General features: G+C 49.7%; 1 protein-coding gene and 1 long non-coding RNA gene across 6 annotated transcripts in view; one reads left to right on the top strand and one right to left on the bottom strand.

Moving 5' to 3' along the window:
- Positions 1 to 15,328, top strand: part of GCK (glucokinase) — a 55,581-nt gene that overhangs the window by 18,037 nt on the left and 22,216 nt on the right. The window lies entirely within an intron of this gene.
- Positions 4,510 to 8,184, bottom strand: LOC125965353 (uncharacterized). The gene is made up of 3 exons (XR_007479141.1): positions 8,069 to 8,184; positions 5,886 to 5,957; positions 4,510 to 4,808 (listed from the first exon to the last, which is right to left on the bottom strand). It is a non-coding gene; the product is annotated as an uncharacterized LOC125965353 (long non-coding RNA).

Genomic DNA, 15,328 nt, shown 5'->3' with positions numbered 1-15,328 from the left:
ACGCGATGCATCCCCTTCCAGAAGATACAGAGTCCTCACCCTGCGTCCTCCATCCCTCCGATCTCTGCTTCCGTCATTGTCATTACATCTTCTTCTCTGACCTTCCTGCCTCCCCCTTCCCTCTTCTAAGGATGTTTATGATGTCATTGGGCCCATGGGATAATCCCGGACCATCTCCCTATCTCAGGGTTCTTAACAGCTGCCATGCCCCTTTTGCCGTGTAAGGCCACATTTCACAGACTCCAGGGACTAGGAATTCTTAAGGGGGTGGCTTTGCCTCCCTGCCCCCACCCCCAGCTCAGTGACGGGCACAGCCCCGCCTGCCTGCCTCACCCTTTGGCTCACTGGCTTTGAGGACTTATTCTTTGCAGCTGTAGATATCCGCCCCCTACACCCACCCCCGACTGCACACACGCTTTTAATCAGATTCTGACACTTTTAGGACTCCCCTGGTGGTCCACTGATTAAGATTCTGCGCTTCCACGCAGCAGGCACAGGTTCGATCCCTGGTCAGGGAACTAAGATCCCGCATGCCGTGGGGCACAGCCAAAAAAAAGAAAAATTCGGACACTTTTAATCAAAATCTTATAAAGCAGACCACACAGAGCTATTCCCGCTCCTGGGCAGCCCTGAGGAGGGCAAAAGAGGAGGCTGCCCAAGCCCAGACCCGTGCAAGGTCACAGCCTGCATTTTCCCTACGTTCAGGAATTGGTACCAGTCTCCTGCGTGGCCCAGTGGAGGGCAGGAGAGGCCAGGCTAGGGGAGGGCCTGGGGGCCCATAAACAGCAGAAGGAAGGGACTGAGAACCAGGGCAAGTGGCTCCTGGACATCTTAGGGAGTTTGGGATGAGGTGCACGGCACGCCCTTCCTTTTCAATCTTTTCCAGGTGGGTTGGCCAGGAAGGCCAGCAAGAAGGGATGCTGCACAGGGGCCTGTGGGGGAAGCCAGCCCAGATGGGATGTGCCCATGAGGGTTTCGAGGCAGGAAGAACACTCAGGATGGGACACGTTGGGTCATGAGGCCCTGCAGCACAGGAGAAAACCACTTTCCTAGGGGAGGGGCAAGGACTTGACGCTTCTGGTCCGTGAGGATGAAGGGACAGCACCGCCAGGAAGAGCCAGAAGTCCCCCGCCTTTCCCCTTGTCCACGGCCAAGTGCTCTGCTTGTGTCTGATGGGTGACCCTCAGTCAGCCTTCCCTCCAATGCAGGCACATACCCCTGCACATCACTGTCTGGGGGAAACGCAGCGTTTTCTAGTAGGCACGTTACAAAAGTAAAAAGAAGTAGAGAGATTAATTTTCATAATGCTTTATTTAACCCACTATAAACAGAATATTATTGGGACTTCGCTGGCGGTCCAGTGGTTAGGACTCTGTACTTCCACTGCTGAGGGCCCAGGTTCCATCCCTGGTTGGGGAACTAAGATCCTGCAAGCTGCGCAGCACGGCCAAGAAAAAAAACAAAAGCAATATTATCATTGAAATGTGTAATCTACATAAAAACTGTCAATGAAATATTTCACACGCTATGGTTCATATTGCTTTCCAAAGCCATGTGTATTTTCCACGTACAGCATCTCCCAGTGTGGACTTGCCACGTTTCAAGTGCCCAAGAGCCACATGTAGCCAGTGGCTACCGCCCTCAGTAGCACAGGTCACAGCCACTCTGACAGGTGGTCACCCAGGGAATCGTCAGGAATCCCTGGCCATAAGCAACGCAAACTCAGTGGAACCAGAGGAAGCAAAGAGGGGCTGGACTGGCCTGATGGGACCGAGCTCCATGTGCTGAGGGTAGGACAGCTCTGGGGAGCAGGACCTGAGACTCAAAGGCAGCCAAGGCCCCTCTGTCCACCTCTGTCTGGGGCTGGCGTCACTCTCCCCACCTGACGATGGAGCTCCAGGCTCACAGCCTTACAGCCTTATAACCAGAGGGAAAGGAGAGCTCTTCCCTGTGAGTTGCCGCTAGACACGATTCCCAGGAAGGACTCCTCGGGGCTCTGTTGGGACCACGAGCCCACTGGAGAGCCACAGGGTGCGCGCAATCTGACCGGCCCAGCCCGAGGCACTAGCTGCCTGAGATACTAGAATCAGCCGCCTTCAGGAGTCAGAGGGCTGGTGTAGGGACGCAGGACAAGGGTCCTGTTCTGGGCACACCCGGCCTGACCCCCGTCCATGCCTGTCCTAACAGCAGCGTGGCCCCCGCGCAGCCCAGCTCCACTCACCAAGACGCTCACAGGCCTGCTCTGGGCTCTTGTCTTGCATAGCCCGTCCTTGCTGTGTGCCCCTTGGCCAGCTGGCCCCAGCAGCCCTTCCGCCCTACCATCCTCGCCCCCACGCCTGGCTCCGCTGGCCGTCCCACTCCAGGTCCTCAGCTTGCAAGCCCACTTTTCCCACTGCTTCCCGAGTGAGCCATCTGAGCCCAATTCCAGGTGTGCCTTCCCTGCACAGAACCTCCCGTGGCCTCAGCGCAGGGCCAGACCCTCATGGGGCGGCCCAGATTTTAGCCTCAAGGCCTGAAATCTGCAGCCACACTCCAGCCACCCCAGACCCAGTGCCCTTCACTGTACCCAGTCGAGCTCCTTGGCCTTGGCTGTTGTCCTCTGCCTGCCTGGCTACCGGCACAAGGAGCATGGGTGAGCAGGTCGCAATTATAGCTTTAAATTTAGCGGAACTCTTCTTGTACCTCTACTGGAAGCAGCCCTCCCTTGAGAACCAGGACGTCTAGGCCCACAAAACCTAAGGTGGTGGGTACAGAAAGAACAAGTTCCCCAGATGGGTCAGGGGGAGTGATGAAGAGCCTTTGGTTCCCAGACCCATGTATTGTACCTTCTAGGGACACAGCATCACCCAGTGGCCATTAAAGAGGACATTGCACCCTGGAGGTCACCTGCCCCTTCTATAGGGGAGCATCTTCAAGCTGACAGCTCAGTTGTACCTTCAGGAGGCTGTGTGACCACTGTATAAGGGGGGCAGCTTCTAGGTGGGAGGACTAGTGGATCCCGTGGACCGTGTGCTGTCTGCCAAGCCTCCTTTGCCATGAAGGGGCCCTTCGTCTGCGATCGTGTTGTGGAGGATCTCATATCAGTAGATCAGACATTCTGTGGTTCCTCGGTTGGTGGAACAGGCTGAAACACTGAATGTAGGAAAGGCAGATGCGTGCCTGGAATATCAGATGAACTGTTGCCCCTTCCAGAGAGGGAAGGGCCCAGGGTAGTCAACCTGTCACCGAGTCGTGGCTGGTTGGTCTCCTGGAGGAACAGTGTCACACCAGGGGTTTAGGGTCGGTCTCTGATATTGGCAGGTCACACATTTGACAGCAGCAAAAGCTAGATCAGTCTTGGCAAAAGGGAGCCTATGCTTCCACCTCCGCCACCACTGTTATTGGTTTGTGAGGGCATCATGTAAACACTGAGCTGACGTAAGGAGCTGCTGGTCAGTCCTCCACGTGCTTATTTAGTGCCTCTTCTCTAGCAGATGGTTTCTCACAGGCAGTAACTCCCATGCACCTGGATTTATCTATACGCCTCCTCCCCACACCTCTCCTGTCCCCAGTCCTCTTAATCTCTCTCCTTCCAGCTAAGCTATTCACCCCTGTCCATGGTCTCTGCGTACCTTGACCTTTGGGCCACTTCTCTCTCCTCACAAAGTGAGTCACTGGGTGCCCGGCCCCACACTCTGCCTCTTGAGAGGATTTCCCCTCACTGCTGTCTTCTGGGGCCACCCTGAGTGGGACTGCGGTGCAGCAGAAGTCCACTCCCAGCTTGTACCAACCCAGCTTGGCCAAGCTGACCTGTCCGTGGACCAAGCGTGGGTGGGTTTTTGCCCTCCTCCACAGCCAGGCAAAGGGAAGGCCATCTGTGAGCTGAGAGAGGGGCACGGGGGCATCAGTGCAGGAGTGGTAGGTGACAGGTGGGTCTGGGCCAGCTGTTCCTGCAGCTGGACCTGCTTGAGCCTGGTTGCAGATGCCCCACTTCCATCTTATGATGGATGGCTGCGGGGCCTGCCCGATCTGATGACTTAGCAGCTCTGACAGCATTCAGCTCATGACGGGCAGTCCTGGCCACGTGGTCACTCGATGTCCCATGGTCAGATGCTCTGTCTCTACCTATGCCCGGTGACAGGCCAGGAGCTGCCTTTCAAGTGGTGTTTGGTTCTCTGCTGCAGTTGGCAGGACCTTGGTGCAGAGCCCGGGTTCTGGTCCGTGACCCTCCTCTGGGGGTTTATCACACTTCACACAGTGTAACACCTCAAGTATCAGGGCTGCCGCGTCACATGGCCTCAGAGTCAGGGCTGATTGTGGCCGACTAGCTGCAGAGCCCTTTCTTTCTCTGTCTCCGCTTAAACTGTCAGCCTTCCATTTCATCCAGTAAATAGGCTGGAACAGTATTGCCAAGGGCAGAATATGCTGCTTCCAAAACCTGAAGGGGCCTGTCAAGCACTGTGCACCTTTCTTAGCGATAAGAGAAGAAGGCACATCATTTGTTGCTCACTTGAAAGCAGTTGTCCTTGGCATGTCCAGACCACTGGGCCCCTCACATGTCACTGATGTGGCAGGCCCCTGAGTCTTTTCCTGGTGTACCTCGCCAGGACATCCATGGTACTTGCCGCTTTTGCTCGGTGGGTCCAACTAGCATGGTGTCATCAATATGGTGAGTCAATATAATGTTCTGTGGTCTATGTAGACCAGATGGTTTAGGTGTCTTGGGACTGTACTGTGACAGAGGGCAGGAGAATTCACATCATTTGGAGCAAGACTGTGACTGAATACTGTTATCCATCTCATGTGGGCGCAAACTGCTTCTGTTCTTCCTTCCTGAAGGGAATTGTAAAACAATGAATGCCTTCGCTTGGGCTGCCATAATAAAATACCATAGCTTCAGTATGGGTGATGGCTTCAATAGCAGACATTGATTTCTCGCAGTGCTGGAGGCTGGAAGTCTGAGATTAGGGTACCAGCAGGGTTGGGTTCTGGTGAGAGCCCTCTTCCTGGCTTGCAAATATCCACCTTCTCACTGTGTCCTCACATGATGGAGAGAGCTCGAGCTGCCGTCTCTTCCTCTTCTTGTAAGGACACTAATATCATCATGGTGGCCCCACCCTCATGACCTCATCTAAACCTAATTACCTCCCAAAGGCCCCACCTCTAAAAACCATCACACTGGAGGTTAGGGCTTTAACATATGAACTTTGGGGGTACTTTCAGTCCAGAACAATAAATTTGCCAGACTAATAGCTGCCTACTATGTACCTACTATAAACTGTGTTAATCTGTTTTAGAAGAGATACTATATCCAGCACTTCAGCTGCAATTGTATAACTGAATGTGTGGTAGTCAGTCCACTGCCATCCATTCTGATCCATTCAGTTTTCAGGGATCAGACTGGAGAATTTAATGATCATATGATGTGACCCACACCCTGCGCCCTTTGAGTCATTAAGAATGGCAATCATTTCTGCCGTTTCCCCAGGATTTGACACTTTTCTTTTGGCTCGTGTGTGTGTGTGTGTGTGTGTGTGTGTGTGTGTGTGTGGCAATTTCAAGGGCTTGCACTTGGCCTTTCCTATTACAAATGTTCTCGTTCTATGGATCAAGGAACCACTGTGAGGGCTCTTCCAATAGCTAAGTAAATCCATTCCAATTATATGTTCAGGATCCAGGGAAGTGGCCACTGAGTGAATCCATGGAACTAGTAGATCCCACATAAGGCAGACCAGGGCGAGAACCCTATTTATCCCCTCACCCCAGTATGCCCCTGTGCTAACAGGGGAGCCATGATAATACATTGGGACCCTAGATATCCATGTCAATTGCCATGAAATAGCCATTGAAGTATCTGAATATTATGTGTATTCAGGCAAATAGCCACATATCCCTATTATATATACTTGCCGTGGTGTTTCGGGGTCCTTCCTTCCTCATGGAGACTCAGTCCCTCTTTCAATCAATGGGTTCTGGACCTGAGAACAGGGTCGGGTTTGGAAACTATGCCTTTCCATCTTAACTTTCCACTGGGGTGGCTGACCTCAGCCTTCTGCTCACCCTTTCTTGGCCCGAAGGATACAACACTCTATCAGCTTTCTCCTTAGATCCCTGTAGGCCAACCCCCTCTGGTTGCCAGTCTTGCTGCTCAGTATGGTAATTATTCCTGCTTTGCTTCTGGTCTCTGCCATTAAGGGATCTGGCATCCCCACTGCTACTAAGGAGTGTAATTCTGAAACAACGTCTCCTCCCATCAGCTCTGGTCTACAGAGGACAGCCCCCTCTGAGCCTTTCTGTTGATGTCCCCTCATCAGCATGTCCCCCACAGCCTTGGAAAACAGAGTATCCCTCTACTTTTCCAAGGAGTATGGCCACCTTGTGGGTTTTCCAGTCTTACAGAGCAGATCAACATTATTATACCCATTTCTCTTATCCTTTTGATCACTTCCTCCACGGTCTGCCATATAAACTCAAGAACCTCTGCCTCCTTTATTTATTTATTTTTAAACTTTTTTTTAAAAATTTTATTTATTTTTGGCTGTGTTGGATCTTTGTTGCTGCGCGCGGGCTCTCTCTAGTTTCAGGGAGCGGGGGCTACTTTTCGTGGGGCTGCGCAGGCTTCTCATTGTGGTGCCTTCTCTTGTTGCGGAGCATGGGTTCTAGGCACGGGGGCTTCAGTAGTTGTGGCTCGTGGGCTCAGTAATTGTGGCTCACAGGCTCAGTAGTTGTGGTGCATGGGGCTTAGTTGCTCTGCGATATGTGGGATCTTCCTGGACCAGGGCTCAAACCCACGTCCCCTGCATTGGCAGGCGGATTCTTAACCACTGCGCCACCAGGGAAGCCCTATGCCTCCTTTTTTTAAATTGAAACATAGTTGATTTACAATGTTGTGTTAATCTCTGCTGTACAGCAGAGTGATCCAGTTATACATATATATATTTTTTTAAATATTCTTTTCCATTGTGGATAATCATAGAATATTGAATATAGTTCCCTATGCTATATAGTAAGACTCTACCTCCTTTAATGTGGGTCATTGCTTTTTTAAAGCTTTGAGAGCCACCCCAGCAATGTAATGGAACCCTCTCTTGGGACTCTTGCCAGGGTGTTAAATCCTACATCACCGGTGAATGCTCCCTTGTCAGCAAAGTTACCCTTCTCCTTAGAGTCTACCTGCCTTGGTCCAGCACGTGCAGGTCAAGTCTCCCACTTCCGGCCAGAACATGTTAGCCAGAGCCTGCAGAAACCTCAGCGTATCATTCTTTTCCTCCCTCAGCAGGTCCAAGCCTTCCCCAACTGGCCATTTTGAGATTTGACATTAGTGCATATGGCCAGGGGGAGAGGCAGAGGCAGGTCCTGAGAAGGACATACATCGTCTCTTTGAGACTTCTGCGTTGTTGTCAAGGGAGACAAGGCCTCCTTCTCAAAACAAGGCTACTCTGTAAGCCCAGAGCAGAGGCTGCATGGGAATCTGGGAATTCAAAATTCTCAAGCTCATCTACACATACCCGGAAAGCCAATCACCTGCCTCTCTTTCCAACTCCTCCTTCAGTGATGCCGTGTTGGCAGCTTGAAATTGGCCATGGAGGGAGGGCTTACACCATGAAAATCAGAAAATGCTACCAGGAGCTTCCCTGGTGGCGCAGTGGTTAAGAATCCACCTGCTAATGCAGGGGACACAGGCTCGAGTCCTGGTCTGGGAAGATCCCACATGCCACAGAACAACTAAGCCCACGAGCCACAACTACTGAGCCCACATGCCACAACTACTGAAGCCTGCATGCCTAGAGTCCACGCTCTGCAACTGCAACAAGAGAAGCCACTGCAATGAGAAGCCCGCACGCTGCTACGAAGAGTAGCCCCTGCTTGCCGCAACTAGAGAAAGCCGGCGCTCAGCAACGAAGACCCAATGCATCCAAAAATAAATAAATTAAATAAGTAAATTAAAAAAAAAAAGAAAATGCTACCAACCACGTCCTCCATCATCCCTGAGAGCCACTTGTTAACCATTGGCCAGCACACCACTGCCCACACTCCTCCCTCACGGGGCAAGCTTGCCCTCTCTGAAGTTCAAATACTGCTCCCTTACAATTAAGTCCTGCATCTGGTCTCCAGCTCTGTTGGCCTTTGGGTGCAGGAGACAAATACTGCCCAGGAGACCCTCCTCCTCTCCCACTTTGCTTTAAATCAAGAGATCCGAGCCTGGCATTTTCTCTTTCCAGTGCATTGTGACACTTATCAACAGCCACTCAGTTGCACAGTACTTAGGCTGACGTCCCCCCCCAGAGCCCTCAGCGCCAGACATCACACGGGCGGTGCCTTCCCTTCCATCAGCGCTCTGCCCCCACCATGGGAATCAGTGGAAGTCTGCCACCAGTACTGCTTCTGCCACCAGTGACGCTCCTCTCCTCTCGTCAATCCCGCTGCAAACAATCCACTTCCAGAGCCCCACCTCATTTCTAAGACCAGCCTGGCACCAACTTAGGGCTTAGGAGGAGGGTCCCAGAAGGTGTGCGACGAGGCTTCCGGTACCGGTCACTTGTGAGAGAGTGTGCTCAGGTGAGGCCAGGTGCATGGGTGTTGGGGTAAGACAGGGTTGGAGGCAGATTCGGATTCAGCAGAAGTCAATCCCCAGTCTGATCTCACGGGGAGCTCTGGAGCATGAATGGCGTCGTGAGTCATCCCTCCTGAGGCCGGTCAGGGTCTGCGCTCCTGTACTGGGCAGTCATTGGCTGGGGGTCCCAGTGGGAGGGCCAGGGCTGCCAGATTCAGCAAATAAAAATTCAGAATGCCCAGTTACATTTGAATTTCAGATAAACAACAAATATATTTTTAATATATGTTCCCAGTATTGCGTGACACACTGTATTTTCTCTGCCAATCCCGGAGGCACATAACCTTCCAGGTATTTCTGGGTGGGGTGACTTCATAGACTGAAGACAAGTCTTAGGAGAAGGGTCCAGCTGTGAGCTGCTGGCAGCCAATTGGAGCAGCTGGGGAGCAGGTGCAGTGCCCAGCAAAGGGAATCGTGGCAGGTACCAACACCATCTATAACGTGATAGGTTATGCCGTGAGCAGGACCACTGTGTACTCCATACAAATACAGCCACCGCTGAGTTCTTTAAGAGTTCAATGATTAGGTAGTTGATGTTTTGAATGCTTTATAGTATGCAAAAATTGTTGGTGGATTGCTGTATATAAAGAGAGCTTTAGTGATATTTGGAGAATGAGATGGAGTGTTTGGATGGGCATCATTTATTCTTCATTTAAAACAAGGAATGTAGGCTCTTGCTCTTGGAAATTTGTTCACCAACATGTTTTCAGAGTGGCTGCAAAGTCATGAGTGTAGTTCAGCCACCTGGGGAATCCACGTGGGGAGAAGCAGCAGACCTAGCTTGACCAGTGGCACCATTAGCCATGGAGTAAGTCAGAGGGTAGAACAGGGCGTTTCCCTCCATCCTTTCAGACACAGCCCCAACTCTGTCTGCAGGTGGTGGGGCCGGAGCGACGGGGGGAGCATGTAGCAGAGCCCCCCATGCCGTTGTCACATGGCCACTGCCAGAACCACAGCCTCCGGGAGGTGGCCCAGAAGGGTCAGGGGATCAGGTTCCAGGGAGGCTGGGGTGCCTCTGTTCAATTCCTCCACTCAGGTCTTTTCCCCTGGAGAGCCAGTTGTTAACCATTTTCCGGCAGAGCGCTGGTTTCCATCACCTCGAAGGTAGTAAAGTCCAGCTTCTGCCTCACCTCCTGGCGGCTTTCCTGAGCCACCCTGTTGAGGGTAATTACCTATGGGTGTCCCGCCGTCCCTTGCTTTCCCCTCTCTAGGCTTTCTCACATGCAGCAGAGCCGAATGACTTGTTAGTCCCCACTGTGGCAGTTTGGGTCCATTAGGCTGTACCAGATTCCCAACTATCACTGAGTTCTCTGATAGGGCTCATAATCTCACACAATAAACAGGCCAGAAGTGGTTCTCAGCCCAATACAGTGACACCCTGATGTCAGGCTCTGGGTCAGCTGTGCTGGCTGTTTTCGCCTCCCCCTCATGGCTGCAAGGTGCAGCCACAGCACAAGGGATACCAACAGACCTAGTGAGGCTCCAAATGCAAGAGGGGTGGGCCTTCTGCTGCCACATCTTCCCCAGGTGCCTCCCTCCTGGCAGCTCCAGAAGGGGTGGGCTTTAGGCCAGATGGGGCCATCCCCCAGTGCTGGGCTTGTCGCCACCTGATCCCCAAACAAAAGGGAGGGTCCATGAGCAAGAAAGAAGGGGAACCAGTGGTGGGGGGCAAGAAACAGTGTCTGCCCTCACCCCTAGGAGCAGGCATGAATCACATGTCTGAGGTCAGGTAGGTAGCAAGTGTCCACCAGCTCCCATCTCCTGCTCCAAGTGCCACGAGGGAGCTGGAACGATGACTTCCAGGGTCCTGGCTCCTCGGGGTGGAGAGACCCTGCTGCAGAAGGAGGCTTGAGGAAGGCAGCAGCTCTCTGCACGGGCGCCTGTGTCTTTCCACCTCTAATGTGGTTCCCTGACTCTCTTCAACTTCAACTGCTACTCTTCTTTTTTAAATGACGATATAAAATGCATACAGTAAAATTCACCTTTTTAAGTGTACAGTCTGATGAGTTTTGTCAAATGTGTACAGTTATGTAACTGCCATCACTGTTGAGATACGGAATCTTCCCGTCACCCAACAGATTCCCTCCATCCCGCCTCTTTTTCTTTTTAATAAATTTTTATTGGAGTACAGCTGCTTTACTATGTTGTGTTAGTTTCTGCTGTACAGCAAAGTGAATCAGCTACGCGTATACATAGATCCCCTCTTTTTTGGATTTGCTTCCCATTTACGTCACCAAAGAGCACTGAGTAGAGTTCCCTGTGCTGTACAGTAAGTTCTCATTAGTTATCTATTTTATACATAGTAGTGCATATATGTCAATCCCAATCTCCCAGTTCATCCCACCCTCCCTTCCCCCATTGGTATCCCTATATTTGTTCTCTAAGCCTGTGTCTCTATTTATGCTTTGCAAGTAAGTTCATCAGTACCATTTTTCTAGATTCCACATATAAGCGTTAATATATGATATTTGTTTTTCTCTTTCTGACTTACTTCACTCTGTATGACAGTCTCTAGGTCCATCGACATCTCTGCAAATGGCACAATTTCGTTCCTTTTTATAGCTGAGTAATATTCCATCGTATATATGTACGGCATCTTCTTTATCCATTCATCTGTCGATGGACATTTAGGTTGCTTCCATGTCTTGGCTATTGTAAATAGTGCTGCAGTGCAGTGAACATTGGGGTGCATGTGTCTTTTTGAATTATGGTTTCCTCCAGGTATATGCCCAGGAGTGGGATTGCTGGATCATACGGTAGCTCTGTTTTGAGTTTTTTAAGGAACTCCATACTGTTCTCCATAGTGGCTGTATCAATTTACATTCCCACCAACAGTGCAGGAGGGTTCCCTGTTCTCTACACCCTCTCTAGCATTTATTGTTTGTAGATTTTTTGATGGTGGCTGTGCATCCCGCCTCTTGGTGTCAATCACCGCCTCCACTCCCAGACCCTGGAAACCACTGGTCTGTTTTCTGTCCCTTTGGTTTTGCCTTTTCTATATAAGTGGGATCATTGAGAATACAGTGTTTTGTGTCTGTCTTCTTTGACTTTGCATCATGCTGTGCACATATCAGCAGTCTGCCAGTCCTTCTTACCTCTCCACAGCTGAGCCGTGGTCCACTGCAGGGATGTGCTATGTGTCCATTTATTCATTCACTAGCTAATAGGCATTTGGGGGGTTTCCAGGTTTGGCTACAATGAATGAAGCTGCTGTGAATATTCAATTATGAGCTTTTGTGTAGACTTGCGTCTTCATTTGGTGGGATAAATATCTAGGAGTGATGCCAGGTGGTGTCAGGTGGCAAGTGGATGTTTAACCTTGGAAGAAACCACCAAACTCTTTTCCAAAGTGGGCTGTACCATTTTCATTCCTAATATTTGAGGGCTCCAGTAACTTCACGTCCTCCCCAACACTTGCTTTTGGCCATCTTTTAACTTCTATTCGTTCCGGTGGGTATACAGTGGCAGAGCATTGTGGTGTTAATTGGCATTTCACTGGTTGACTAATGAGGTACATATTTTCATATGCTTATTGGGCATTCTTTGTGAGGTTTTAAAAATTGGGTTATTGGACTTCCTTGGTGGTCCAGTGGTTAAGACTTCGACTTCCAATGCAGGGGGTGGGGGTTCAATCCCTGGTCGGGGAGCTAAGATCCCACATGCCTTGGGGCCAAATAACCAAAACATAAAACAGAAGCAATATTGTAACAAATTCAATACAGACTTAAAAAAAATGGTCCACATCAAAAAATGTTAAAAAAAAATGGGTTATTGTCTTCTTATTGAGTTGTAAGAGTTCTTTATATGTTCTGGACACAAGGCATTTTATCAGACATGGTTTTGCCAAAGCGGTGAGAGTAAAGCTACAGGGATCCTATTAGGAACGTGGAAACATGTTTCTATGAACAGGGTTCACAGCCTTCTGCTCCCACTGCTGAACCCTTGGGCAACAGCCCTCACCCATCGCTGCAGTCTTCCTGTGATGACACCCCAAGCTCGTCTGGGGCTGGATAGCTCAGTGACTAAGAGTCATTGAGACAGAATGCCTGAGTTTGAACCTCATATTTGCAGGGTGATAAGGGTAAGTAACTTACCTTTCTGTGTCTTGATGACTGTACCTGGCACAGCACATAAACAGCCATTATTGTTGTTGTTGTTTGTTGTTGTTATTTTCCCAGCCCCATCCATCCCACCTCTGCCACCGCATCTCCCTTCCCCCTGTCCCCCTGCTGTCATAAACCATCCGGCCTTCCAGTGTCTGCAGGACGCAGTTGAACACACAGCCCCAACTTTTGGGCCCCTCACATACTGTCCCTGCCTGCCAATTAAGTCTTATCTACTTATCATGTCATTAAATAAGCATTTATTAAGACTTGTTATGGACCAGGCCTTGCACTGGACATTTCCATAGCCATATGAAAATAGCAGCAGCAACCACAAACAAACAAAAAACCTAGCAGGACCTGGTATTCTTGTTAAGGGAAGTTCTTTGACATCTATTAACATTTCTTCTATTTTTCTCCATCTGGTCAGGTTTTTCTTATCTTCCTGAGTCAATTTTGATAATTCATATTATTTGGAAAATCATCCCTTTTCTCTAGATTTTAAAAATTTATTGAAGCAAGTCTTACACATAACTTTCATAAGACATTTGAAGCTCCTCTTTATCTGTGGTTATGTCTCTTTCTTATCCCTGAAGTTATTTATTGGTGTCTTCTTTTATCCTTGATTAGATGACCAAGTGTTTGCTATTTTATTGGTCTTTTTAAAGATCTGGGTTTGGGATTTCTTAATCAAGTTTACTATTGTTTTTGTTTGCATGCTTTCTGTACAATTTGTTTCTGCTTTTATCATTACTGATTCCTTTATTCTTAGGTTTACTTTATCTTCTCTGTGTTGGGGATTTTAAGATCTTGAGAGGAATGCTTTGCTCATTGATTTTCCATTTATTTTTTTGTGAGTGCCTTTAAGGGCATGAATGTTCCTTGGAGTATTGCTTTGGCTATTACCCATACTTTTTTTTTTTGGCTGCACTGGGTCTTCATTGTTGGGTCTTAGTTGCTGCACGCGGGCTTTCTGTAGTTGCGGCGAGAGCAGGCTACTTTTCGTTGCAGTGCACGGGCTTCTCATTGCGGTGGCTTCTCTTGTTACGGAGCACAGCCTCTAGGCGCGCGGTCTTCAGTAGCTGTGGCATGCAGGCTTGCGGGCTCTAGAGTGCAGGCTCAGTAGGTGTGGCACACGGGCTTAGTTGCTCCGTGGCATGTGGGATCTTCCCGGACCAGGGCTCAAACCTGTGTCCCCTGCATTGGCAGGCAGATTCTCAACCACTGCGCCACCAGGGAAGTCCCTACGCATACTTTTTATTTTCGGTATACTCATGGTTATGCATTTCAAAGGGATCTGTAACCCAACTCAGATTACCTATTTAGCCCAAATGCCATTTGCAACAATCTGATTTCCTGGATGTGCCCTCTGTGCATGTTGTTTCAAACCACTGTAAGTATCGGTGTTTCTCCAAATGCCTCTGACTTTGTCCTGTTGGCCCCTCTATCTGGAATGTTCTTCTCTGCTGGCCGCTTCCCACTCATGCATTAAGGGCAGCAGGAAGCAGTACTGAGAAATCCTATTCTCCAGAAAACCCCATCAGTCTCCTCCATGTTCCCCCAAGACTCTGTAGCTCTGCCAGTATCAGTCTGTACTTGTTATTTGCTTGTTCCTTCTGCTGGATTGTAAGCTCCTTGAGAACTAAAACCTAGTCATTTTCATAACCTCATACTAAGCACAAATTAGGTGCTTAATAATGTTAAATAAATGAGTTATTCAGTCCCCTCCCAAGCTCTATTTTTGCTCATTGGTGCTATCATTCTGAGTATTAATTAGGGCAAGCTTAATTGCTGTAACCAACACCAAAACAGGAAATGGGTCTACAGAGCAGAACTGTATTTCTGGCTCATATGATAGTCAATGCAAGTGTGAGCTGGCTGACAGGTTGTCCTCTACACGGTAATCTAGGAGTCCAGGCATCTTACATTTCTTGTCTCCACTGCCTCCTAAAGCTTCCTCATCATCAGTGTGATGAAGCCCGCAGAAAGGTAAGAAAGAATCTAGAAAAGCCACTCTGTTTGAAAGCCTGGACCAGGAAATGGTAGGCTCACACAGGGTGGTACATCTCAGAGCAAGAGAGGCTGAGAATACAGAGTGGCTGGCCAGCCATGCACGTGGCGTTGTTATCACAGCGGGCAAAGAGGACATGGATTTTGGCCCACAGCTGGTAATCTCTACCACAGTCCACAGGTACCCTTCTTCTTACACTTAGAATTCACATTCATCCCTCCCCAAAGGTGATGAGTCAAGATCCCACACAGTCCTTGTATCCAGGGGGAGATGCAGGCGTCTCCACCAGGTGCAAGTAATGCTGAGCACGGTCCCATCGTCTGGGAAGGAAAGATGAGTCACCATCCATCCTTCCTCCCTCCCTCCAGGACCAGGGGAGTGGGCAGAGTGTCCACAATCCAAATTCCTATTGGGAAAGGGGAAGAATGGAAAACAAAGAAGTGACATCCATAGTGATGATGAAATCTCACCAGGCAGGGACTGGGAAGACCTTGCCCTGGTGGGGACATGTTCCTCCGTAGGACTCCAGTTCTGCCCTCTGGGGGAGACTCTGCAGCCCCAGGGCCCACCCTTTGGGAGATTCTTCTTTGACCACTATCCTCTATGATATAATACCCTTTC

Source organism: Orcinus orca, chromosome 9 (assembly GCF_937001465.1).
Source record: "Orcinus orca chromosome 9, mOrcOrc1.1, whole genome shotgun sequence".
Taxonomy (NCBI): Eukaryota; Metazoa; Chordata; class Mammalia; order Artiodactyla; family Delphinidae; genus Orcinus; species Orcinus orca.
Note: the sequence above shows the minus strand (reverse complement) of the source record. Positions and strands in the feature narration are given on the sequence as shown.